The following is a 12,380-nucleotide window of genomic DNA, read 5'->3' as shown; positions in this document are numbered from 1 at the left end:
TAGTACTCTTTGCAATGGGACTGGAGTTTTAAGTAATCCTATCACTTGGCATTCCCTGTGTATGGAACTTTTTATTTTATTTTAATTCGGTCCTTGTGCTTCTAGGGAGTTAGTCCCCCTGGACGCTACTATCGTAAGACCACCTTGGGTTGTTCTATGTTTGTTTGAGCCGTGTGGAAGGATCCATTGGATTTTTCCTGGGAATCTGTTCTCCTTTTTGGGGGCAGATAGTGGTCCTTGGTTTTTTTGGCCAGGTACCTTCCTGGGAGTCGTGACCCGTGGGGCTGACTCCTCGAAGGCTGTTTGGGCTAGACAGATTCTGGGACTGAGTGGTCTCTAGTTCCACTTTGCTGGCAGTGTAACTAATGTACAGTTACCTGGGCTTCAGGTTTTCACCCGTGTTGTCTATTTTTATACAGTGTCGGGTAATTTCAGGCTCTGCTGCCTTTTGTACCCACCCGTTGTTTGCATTCAGTGTAGCTTGGTTATTTTCCCAAAAGTAATGAATGCAGCTGTGGACTCTTCCCGTTTTTAGGAAGAAAAACATAAATTATGCTTACCTGATAATTTTCTTCTGACGGAAAGAGTCCACAGCTCCTGCCAGTTTTTTTTTTTTATCTGAGGTGGCGGTAATTGTTCTTCTATAAAGGTAAGACGAGTCCACGGATTCATCCTTTACTTGTTGGATATTATCCTCCTGCTAACAGGAAGTGGCAAAGAGCATCACAGCAGAGCTGTCTATATAGATCCTTCCTTAGCGCCACCCCCAGTCATTCTCTTTGCCTACTCTAAGTACTAGGAAGGGTAAAGTGAAAGAGGTGATAAAATATTAGTTTTTAATTTCTTCAAGCAAGAGTTTTTTGTTTTTAAATGCTACCGGTGTGTACTATTTACTCTCAGGCAGCAGATTGATGAAGACTTCTGCCTGGAGGAGGATGATCTTAGCATTTGTAACTAAGATCCAGTGCTGTTCCCACAGAGGCTAAGGAGTACAGGAGACTTCAGTGTGAGGAACGTTTTCATGCTATACAGCAGTGAGGTATGTTCAGTCATATTTTTCTGGAGAGACTGTATTTCAGAAAGGCTGACAGTATACCCATGAGGGTAAGGGTAAGCAGTAATCCTAAGAGCTAATAAGAAGGGCATTACTAAGCTTGCATAAGGGGCTAATTACAAAGATGGCTGACACTGCGTTGTAAATGTTTGTGGGCAAACGTTTTTATGAACTGGGAGTGCTGTTAACGTTTTGTGGGTAATAACGTTTGGGCAACTTTATTGAGGGTACACTTGGCTTATTTTTTGGGTCTCAGAACCCACATGGCTAGTTAAAACCCATGGCCTATTTTCGCGCCTCAGATGCGCAGTTAGTTTCTCGCAGCAAGCTCTAACTCCTGAGGGCCCTGGTGGATGTTTTGGGCCAAATCGAAGCTTTAACCCTACATTTGCTATCCCTGAGGGCAGGTAGGGCTCAGGGTGTTTTTTCCGAATCTAGGCCTATTTTCAATCCGGCTTGCACATTAAAGGGTTAAATGTTATAATTCCTTGTGGGGCAATCTTAACTACATATATAGTGTCTGCTTGCAAAATTTTGAAAAATTTGGTGCATTTTTAAGGCTGTTTTGCAGAACGTGTGCGCTTTTTTTTTTTTTTTTTTTTTCTCAAAGTCGCAGTACCGTTTTTTAAGATTATTTTCTTTCACTAAAAGTGTTTTCATGCTTGTTTGTAGTCATTACTAGCCTGTTCAACATGTCTGACATTGAGGAAAGTCAATGTTCAATATGTTTAGAAGCCATTGTGGCACCTCCACTTAGAATGTGTCCCTCATGCACTGAAAGGTCAATAAATTGCAAAGAACATATTTTAGCTACTAAAAGTATGTCGCAGGATGATTCTCAGTCAGAAGGGAATCGGGTTATGCCATCTAATTCTCCCCAAGTGTCATAACCATTAACGCCCGCACAAGCGACGCCAAGTACTTCTAGTGCGTCTAATTCTTTCACCCTGCAAGATATGGCCGCATTTATGAATACTACCCTCACAGAGGTTTTATCTAAGCTGCCTGGGTTGCAGGGGAAGCGCAGTAGGTCTGGTGTGAGAACAAACGCTGAGCCCTCTGACGCTTTATTAGCCATATCCGATGTACCCTCACAATGTTCTGAATTGGGGGTGAGGGATTTGCTGGCTAAGGGAGGGATTTCTGATTCAGGAAATATGTTCCCTCAGACAGACTCAGATATGACGGCTTTTAAATTTAAACTAGAACACCTCCGCTTATTGCTCAGGGAGGTTTTAGCGACTCTGGATGATTGTGACCTTATTGTAGTTCCAGAGAAATTGTGTAAAATGGACAGATTCCTAGAGGTTCCTGCCAACACTGATGTTTTTCCGGTCCCTAAGAGGATTTCGGACATTGTTACTAAGGAGTGGGATAGACCAGGTATTCCGTTCGCTCCCCCTCCTACTTTTAAGAAAATGTTTCCCATATCAGACGCCGTGCGGGACTCGTGGCAGTCCCTAAGGTGGAGGGAGCTATTTCTACCCTGGCTAAGTGTACAACTATACCTATTGAGGACAGTTGTGCTTTCAAAGATCCTATGGATAAAAAATTAGAGGGTCTCCTGAAGAAAATATTTGTTCAAGGTTTTCTTCTCCAACCAATTGCGTGCATTGTTCCTGTAACTACTGCAGCGTCCTTTTGGTTCGAGGCTCTGGAAGAGGTTCTTCAGGTTGAAACCTCATTAGATGATATTCTGGATAGAATTAGGGCTCTCAAGCTAGCTAATTTCATTACAGATGCCGCTTTTCAACTGGCTAAATTAGCGGCGAAGAATTCAAGTTTTGCCATTTTAGCGCGTAGAGCGTTATGGCTTATGTCCTGGTCTGCTGATGTGTCATCAAAAGCTAAGCTTTTAGCCATCCCTTTCAAGGGCAAGACCCTATTCGGGCCTGAACTGAAAGAGATAATTTCAGACATCACTGGAGGGAAAGGCCATGCCCTTCCTCAGGATAAGACTAATAAGATGAGGACCAAACAAAATAATTTTCGTTCCTTTCGAAACTTCAAAGGTGGTCCCTCTATCTCTTCCCCTGCCGCAAAGCAAGAGGGGAATTTTGCTCAATCCAAGTCAGTCTGGAGACCTAACCAGACTTGGAACAAGGGTAAACAGGCCAAGAAGCCTGCTGCTGCCACCAAGACAGCATGAAGGGGTTGCCCCCGATCAGGGACCGGATCTAGTAGGGGGCAGACTTTCTCTCTTCACTCAGGCTTGGGCAAGAGACGTTCAGGACTCCTGGGCTTTAGAAATCGTAACCCAGGGTATCTTCTAGATTTCAAAGATTCTCCCCCAAGGGGGAGATTCCATCTTTCTCAATTGTCTGTAAACCAGACAAAAAGAGAGGCGTTCTTACGCTGTGTAGAAGACCTATATACCATGGGAGTGATCTGCCCAGTTCCGAAAACAGAACAGGGGCAAGGGTTCTACTACAATCTGTGGTTCCCAAAAAAGAGGGAACCTTCAGACCAAGTTTGGATCTCAAGATCCTAAACAAATTCCTCAGAGTCCCATCCTTCAAGATGGAGACCATTTGGACTATTTTGCCGATGATCCAGGAGGGTCAATATATGACCACCGTGGATTTAAAGGATGCGTATCTACACATTCCTATCCACAAAGATCATCATTACCAGTTCCTCAGGTTTGCCTTTCTGGACAAGCATTACCAGTTTGTTGCTCTTCCCTTCGGGTTGGCCACAGCTCCCAGAATTTTCACAAAGGTGCTAGGGTCCCTTCTGGCGGTTCTAAGGCCACGGGGCATAGCTGTGGCGCCTTATCTGGACGATATCTTAACCCAGGTGTCGACTTGCCAACTAGCCAAGTCTCACACGGACATTGTGTTGGCTTTTCTAAGATCTCACGGGTGGAAGGTGAACGTAAAAAAAAGTTCACTTATCCCTCTCACAAGAGTTCCATTCCTGGGAACTCTGATAGATTTGGTGGACATGAAAAATGTTCTGACGGAGGTCAGGAAATAAAATTTTATCCATCTGCCGAGCTCTTTATTCCATTCCTCGGCCGTCAGTGGCTCAGTGTATGGAGGTAATCTGTTTAATGGTAGCGGCAATGGACATAGTTCCGTTTGCTCGCTTGCATCTCAGACCACTGCAACTTTGCATGCTCAAACAGTGGAATGGGGGTTATGCAGATTTATCTCCTCAGATAAATCTGGACCAAGAGACCAGAGACTCTCTTCTTTGGTGGTTGTCACACGATCATCTGTCCAAGGGAATGTGTTTCCGCATGCCAGCGTGGGTCATAGTGAAGACGGACACCAGCCTATTGGGCCGGGGTGCAGTCTGGAATTCCCTGAAAGCACAGGGTTTGTGTACTCAGGAGGAGGCTCTCCTCCCGATAAATATTCTAGAACTGAGAGCGATATTCAACGCGCTTCAGGCGTGGCCTCAGCTGGCGTCGACCAGATTCATACGATTCCAGTCGGACAAGATCACGACTGTAGCATATATCGATCATCAGGACGGAACAAAGAGTTCTCTAGTGATGATAGAAGTTACCAAAATAATTTGATGGGCAGAGACTCACTCTTGCCATCTATCAGCAATCTATATCCCAGGAGTGGAGAACTGGGAAGCGGATTTTCTAAGTCGTCAGACTTTTCATCCGGGGGAGTGGGAACTCAATCCGGAGGTGTTTGCACAATTGATTCGGCAATGGGGCACACCAGAATTGGATCTGATGGCGTCTCGTCAGAACGCCAAACTTCCTTGTTACGGGTCCAGGTCAAGGGATCCTCAGGCAGTACTGATAGATGCTCTAGCAGTACCCTGGTCGTTCAACCTGGCTTATGTGTTTCCACCATTTCCTCTCCTTCCTCGTTTGATTGCCAGAATCAAACAGGAGAGAGCTTTGATGATTTTGATAGCACCTGCGTGGCCACGCAGGACTTGGTATGCAGACCTGGTGGACATGTCATCTCTTCCACCATAGACTCTGCCTCAGACGGGACCTTCTGATTAAAGGTCCGTTCCAGCATCCAAATCTAGTTTCTCTGCGGCTGACTGCTTGGAGATTGAATGCTTGATCTTATCCAAGCGGGGTTTATCGGTCATAGATACCTTGATTCAGGCTCGAAAGCCTGTCGCCAGGAAAATTTATCATAAGATATGGCGTAAATATCTTTATTGGTGCGAATCCAATGGCTACTCATGGAGTAAGATCAGGATTCCTAACAGTTTTTCCTTTCTCCAAGAAGGATTGGAGAAGGGGCTATCAGCTAGTTCCTTAAAGGGTCAGATATCTGCTTTATCAATTCTACTGCACAAACGTCTGGCAGATGTTCCAGACGTTCAGTCGTTTTGTCAGGCTTTAGTTAGAATCAAGCCTGTGTTTAAACCTGTTGCTCCGCCATGGAGTTTGAATTTAGTTCTTAAAGTTCAAGGGGTTCCGTTTGAACCTATGCATTCCGTAGATATTAAGCTTCTATCTTGGAAAGTTCTGTTTTTAGTTGCTATCTCTTCGGCTCGAAGAGTTTCTGAACTATCTGCATTGCAATGCGACTTGCCTTATCTTGTTTTCCATGCTGATAAGGTGTTTTTGCGTACCAAAAAAAGCATCATTCGTTTGGCATACGAGACTGCTGGACAGCAGCCTCCTGAAATAATTACAGCTCATTCTACTAGAGCGGTGGCTTCCACATGGGCTTTTAAAAATGATGCCCGCCCTGTCATTTTAAGACAGATTATATTTTTTTGATTTAAACTTCAGTCACCTCTGCACTTTGTAGTTTCTCCTTTTTCTTCCTGTACCTTCGGTCGAATGACTGGGGGGGGGTGGAGTTAAGGGAGGAGCTATATAGACAGCTAGGATAATATCCCACAAGTAAAGGATGAATCCGTGGACTTGTCGTACCATAAAAGAAATTAATTTATCAGGTAAGCATAAATTTACTTTTTTCTTCTTCTGGCACCTCTTTTCATCCCGATATTTCTCCTACTGTTCCTTGTTCCGTTGGGAGATGAGGGAAGTGTGGGAGGTATTTAAGCCTTTGGCCCCCCTCCCCCCCCCAAAAAAAAGTAATGAATGCAGCTGTGGACTCTTCCTATCAAAAGAAAATTATCAGGTAAGCATAATTTGTTTATCCTTTTGTTGAAAGGCTTATCTAGGAAAGCCCAGTAGCAGCAAAAAAACCTAGGTTCTAGCTGCTGATTGGTGTATGTTTAGTGCATTGCTGCTCCAACATATACCAAGAGAATGAAGCAAATTTGATAATAGAAGTAAACTGGAAAGCTGTTTTAAAATTGTATGTTCTACCTAAATCCTGAAAGATAATTTTTGGGTTTTATGCATAGCCTCTTTAATATTCATTTGTATGGGGCTGCTAATGTCCATAACATTGTGGACACAAATGACTAAGATTTGTTATAATACACAAAAACAGAACAGACTAAACAAAACTAGTATTCTGAAGAGCTTACTGTCTTTAGGTTGAGGGTGTAGAGACAAGGTGTGGGTAACTTGTAAAATTGTAGCTGCAGTAGTGAGTCAAGGCAGTTCAAGATCTATTTTGGATAGGATGAAAAAAGAGATGGCAATCCCCTCTGAATTGGTGCGTTTTTAAAGAGCATCTGAAGATATAAAAGTTTTTAGACAGTCTGGACTAGGTAGAGAGTTCCAGAGGACAGGAGCAACTCTTGGAGGCGAGGGAGGGTCATAGAGATAATAGGAAGAGAGAGGTCAGTGTTTGATCGAAGAGGGCAGCTCGAGGAGTTTTTGGAAATGAGAGGAAATCTAGTTTGCAGCCACACATGCTACCATGTATTCTCAAATGTTTATATGCTTAAAAAAAAAATATATATATATATATATATATATATATATATATATACATACATACATACATACATACATACATACATACATACATACATACATACATACATACATACATACATACATACATACATACACACAAAGTATATATTATGTATGTTGATCACTGCATTAAATACTAAATAAATTCTAAAATGATGTATTCAAATTACGGTGAGAATGTACACATATTGGCCACTTTATTAGGTACAGAACTGCTGTGCAAACAGATGGTTTTTTCCACTGTTTTGCTATAAATACAGCAGAACAACCTGCCTTCTATCAGTTAAGCGTATAAACCACAGGGAGAATGGGGAAGAGCAGTAATCTAATGGACTTTGACAGTGGCATGATAGTAGTTGCTGGACGAAGAGTATCTGAAATGGCAGTACTTCTGAACTTTTCACGTACCACAGTTTCAAGGGTGTATCGAATGGGGCAATGAACAAAAAAAATCAGCGGCAGTCCTGGCGAGGGAAAAATGCTAGTTGATGAGAAAGGTAAGAGGGTGGCTAGACTTGTGCAAGCAAACAGTCAGGCCACAATTTTGCAAATCACATCAGAATTTAACCTTGGTGCAGCCAAAAACATATTGCAACGTACCACTAGGCGCACCTTTTTGAAAGATGGTGGGTTTTTTTTTTTTCTTTTGGATCATTTTTAAAAATAATTTAAGACCATAAGTAGTTAATTATAGACATGATATAGGTATACCTGGCATTGGTTAAATAGTAGCTATGCAACTATTCTATGGACTGGCTATTTTTTCTCCTTTTTGCTGTTGGTATATTGCACTGAATTTGGATACCCGAGGCTATAGCTATCTACAGCTTCTACCATACTGTATCAGATACAGTGTTATATCTGATATAAGGTTATTACTAGTTTGTATACTGAGCCATTACAGCCTATATCATTTAAAAGCTGAGCAGGTGCTGGTCTTGTATGCATTTTTCCTATCTTACTCAAAGGATAGGAGAAAATTCCCTAAAATTGTCATACTGTCTGCGGCCGGGTTAATGTGACAAACGCCCTTTCCATCATATCCCGCCCCCCCTTTTTTTTTTCTTCCTAGTGTAATATTGATGTGTGTATATCACATGAAAATGTGCCCTTACTTTGGAGTCATTTTGTTTATACTTAATAATCTCTTATTTCCAGGCTCCATGGGTCTAGAAAAACAATTTGTGTTCTTAGTTATTTGCTTAAGAGAAGCAAGAGGGTATGGCATGTTCTATGAAATCTCTAAATTTGGCACTCGATGTAGATACTTATGGCTTTAGTTGCAGATGTCTGGTTCAGATATATAGTGCATATGATGTTTAGTCTCATATCTGAATAGCCAGATTCAATGTTAAAGTTTTTAATCTTTGCATGGTAAACTGCTATTGGACAGTCAAACTGTCTATTTGATATAAAAGCATACCTGTTCAATCCTTCTGCAGTGCTATTCATCTTGTATTTCCTCATACCCAGTCTTAAGATAATTTTAACTTGCTTAATTTAGTTTATGTATTACTGGCCAGCATGTCTATAATTATCTCGCTTCTTGGCTGCCTCACCATTCACCCCCCACACTCATTTATAGTACTCTGGATTTCTTTGATTATATCCAGACTTTTTACGCGGTTTACCTCTGAATCACCACTATTTAATATAGTTGCTTTTCTAACTATATCTCACTAAAGTAAAGTGATCAATAGCTTATTAAAGGATTTGACTCTTAAGAGTATTCAATAAAATAAGATGTCAATAACATGCCTTTCACATGATATCATCTAATCGTGCCAAGTAGTTAATCTCCCTTAGAGCTATTTTTTCCTAACCATTAATGAAGACATTAGCAAGACCAATAAAGCCAAAAGCTACCTTGGGCAATTACCGTTCATTATTAAATGATGGTACATTTATTGCTATGTAGCTACATCCCTATTTACTCAGCATATTTTGCAGAGAAGTCCTTTAATTTTACATTTTGTGTCCTGGTTTACAAATCTCCACTATATTTGTTTAATTAGCAATATTAGAAAAACCTATTCTCTATACTAATGCAGTGTATTATATTCTACCTTAGTTGGGTAGCTTTTGCAATGTTTGAGTCCATTTATGATGCTGATCTCTTCAAAATTAGGTTACTTATTCTTTTATTAACATTTTTCTATATGTGTAAGAGGGCCATGATTAGCCCCCTAAATACTATTGGAAGGTTTTGATAGGAAGACTATCTAAATGGTGTTTATTATAATTGTGTTCTCATGTTGCTTATTGTATTTTGTAAGCATTTGACATGTGCCTTAATTTAACTTCAATAAAAATACACATCTTTGGAAACTAACTCTTTTACTTGATACTGTCCTAAAGGCACAGTCTGATCCTTTATGGCGAAGTCTCTTCATGATTTGCTGCACTTAACCCTTTCATGACGATACTTGTTATATCTTAACAGTTCTGATGTAAATAAGTAAAAACATTTTTTTTTATATTGCTCGATCATTCATGCGATCCCAGGATTTTAATGATGGGATCGGGTCAGGGGGGAGTGCCTATGACGCTAGGAAGCTGTTATGGCATCAGTACAGCCAAACATTAGGACGTTCCATGCCGTCCTAATGGCACTAAAGCCCAGCACTGTTGTTAGGATGACATGGAACGCCCTAACGACAGGACGGGGTTAATCAATGTTCCTTCTTAAAGGAGTCTTAAATTTCGAGCACTTTGAATAGAAACTCTGAAGGGGCTTCAAAATATAGTGTCTTCCTTGTTTACCTTCTTGTCTAGCTAAGAAAACAGTAAATTTAAAAAAAAAATGTATAGACTAGATGCTGTCTGCTTGCTATGGAGTATGTTGACAGATCATAGAATTGTCAGGTTTTATTTTTTGTTTTTATATATTTGTTCTTCTATAAAGAAAATGAAGATCTTTCTCCTGCAGAGACTACCATTTCAACTTTTGTTTGTGCTTTGCACTGTCGAGGCATATCGGCTGAAGGACATTTCAGTTCTAGAAAGGCTGTCTCTTTATCTTGGTCAGTTGTCGCATTGCATTTCTCTCATAAATTAGATATCGGTCAGTTTTAAAGATTAAGTTCTGTTGTGTAACAACAACAACAAAAAAGGTCAAGTGTAAAGTTAAAAATATTTATTTTGTCTTGTTTTCCTGCATAATCTAGTACTAGTCTCACAGAGTAGGTGAACCAAGAATCGTAATTTAAATCCAAAATCCATACATTTTCGGTTTCTTGGATCCTAACTAATGCCTTAACTTTTCAACCTGTGAGGAACATGATTTGAGGCAACACGGGAATATCAACATTTTATATACATATAGGATTGCGGTTCTCCATTTGTCAAGCATTTACGGTGGGGGTGAGGAGTCTTTTTTTTTTTTTTTTTTTTTTTTTTTGTTAAGTGTAGTCAGTCCACGGGTCATCCATTACTTATGGGATTATATCTCCTTCCCAACAGGAAGTTGCAAGAGGATCACCCAAGCAGAGTTGCTATATAGCTCCTCCCCTCACATGTCATATCCAGTCATTCTCTTGCAACTCAACATAGGTCGTTGTGAGAGGTCTGTGGTGTTTTTAAACTTAGTTTATGTCTTCAATCAAAAGTTTATTTTAAATGGCACCGGAGTGTGCTGTTTGTTCTCAGGCAGTATTAGAAGAAGAATCTGCCTGCGTTTTCTATGATCTTAGCAGAAGTAACTAAGATCCACTGGCTGTTTCTCGCACATTCTGAGGAGTGAGGTAACTTCAGAAAGGGGAATAGCATGCGGGGCCCCCCTGCAAACGAGGTATGTGCAGTAAATTATTTTTCTAAGGAATGGAATTGACTAGAAAATACTGCTGTTACCAATGTAATGTAAGTACAGCCTTGAATGCAGTGGTAGCGACTGGTATTAGGCTGAGTACGTGCACTGAAGTATTTTTGTAGGGAATGGAATTTGGCTAAGAAAATACTGTTAATGCTGAAGTAATGTTTGAGCCTTAACTGCAGTAAAAGCGACTGGTAGCAGGCTTTTTAATAACACTTCATAATTTTTTAATGTTCAAAACGTTTACTGGCATGTTAATCGTTTTTTGTGAGGTGCTTGGTGATAAAACTTATTGGGACATGATTTTTCCACATGGCTAACGTTTATTTCTGCATAGAAACAGTTAACTGAGATTCCACACTGTTGTAATATGTGTGGGAGGGGCCTATTTTAGCGCTTTTTTGCGTAGTAAAAATTCAGTCAGTTTTCCTACTTCATCCTCCATGATCCAGGACGTCCCTAGAGAGCTCAGGGGTCTTCAAAATTCATTTTGAGGGAGGTAATCAGTCACAGCAGACCTGTGACAGTGTGTTTGACTGTGATAAAAACGTTATTTGTTAAATTGATATCCGTTTTGGGGTATTAAGGGGTTAATCATCCATTTGCTGGTGGGTGCAATCCTTTGCTAATTTAATAAATTTACTGTGAAATTTTGGTTGCTATAACTGATTTGGTTCATTGTTATTTCAACTGTGACAGCTTTTTGTGCTTCTTAAATGCGCAGTAGCGTTTTTTATATTGCTTGTAAATTTATTGAAAGTATTTTCCAAGCTTGCTAGTCTCATTGCTAGTCTATTTAAACATGTCTGACACAGATGAATCTGCTTGTTCACTATGTTTGAAGGCCAATGTGGAGCCCCATAGAAATTTGTGTACTAAATGCATTGATGTCACTTTAAATAAGTCAATCTTTACATGTAAAGAAATTATCACCAGACAACGAGGGGGAAGTTATGCCGACTAACTCTCCTCACGTGTCAGTACCTTCGCCTCCCGCTCAGGAGGTGCGTGATATTGTGGCGCCAAGTACATCAGAGAGGCCCATACAAATCACTTTGCAAGACATGGCTACTGTTATGACCGAGGTATTATCTAAATTGCCAGAATTTAGAGGCAAGCGCGATTGCTCGGGGTTAAGGACAGAGCGCGCTGATGATGGGAGAGCCATGTCTGATACTGCGTCACAATTTGCAGAACATGAGGACGGAGAGCTTCATTCTGTGGGTGACGGATCTGATCCAGGGAGACTGGATTCAGAGATTTCTAAATTTTAAATTTAAGCTTGAAAACCTCCGCGTACTGCTAGGGGGGAGGTATTAGCAGCTCTGAATGATTGTAACATGGTTGCAATTCCAGAGAAATTATGTAGGCTGGATAGATACTATGCGGTACCGGTGTGTACTGACGTTTTTCCTATACGTAAGAGGCTTACAGAGATTATTAACAAGGAGTGGGATAGGCCCGGTGTGCCCTTTTCCCCCCCTCCTATATTTAGGAAAATGTTTCCAATAGACGCCACCACACGGGACTTATGGCAGACGGTCCCTAAGGTGGAGGGAGCAGTTTCTACTTTGGCTAAGCGTACTACTATTCCGGTGGAGGATAGTTGTGCTTTTTCAGATCCAATGGATAAAAAATTAGGTTACCTTAAGAAAATGTTTGTTCAACAAGGTTTTATCTTA

General features: G+C 40.8%; 1 protein-coding gene across 1 annotated transcript in view; it reads left to right on the top strand.

The window, feature by feature from the left end:
• MTPN (myotrophin) overlaps positions 1–12,380 on the top strand; it is an 81,056-nt gene that overhangs the window by 13,767 nt on the left and 54,909 nt on the right. The gene's annotated exons all lie outside the window — the stretch shown is intronic.

Source organism: Bombina bombina, chromosome 6 (genome assembly GCF_027579735.1).
Source record: "Bombina bombina isolate aBomBom1 chromosome 6, aBomBom1.pri, whole genome shotgun sequence".
Taxonomy (NCBI): domain Eukaryota; kingdom Metazoa; phylum Chordata; class Amphibia; order Anura; family Bombinatoridae; genus Bombina; species Bombina bombina.
The sequence above is the reverse complement of the archived record's forward strand: the minus strand, read 5'-3'. Positions and strand labels throughout refer to the sequence as shown.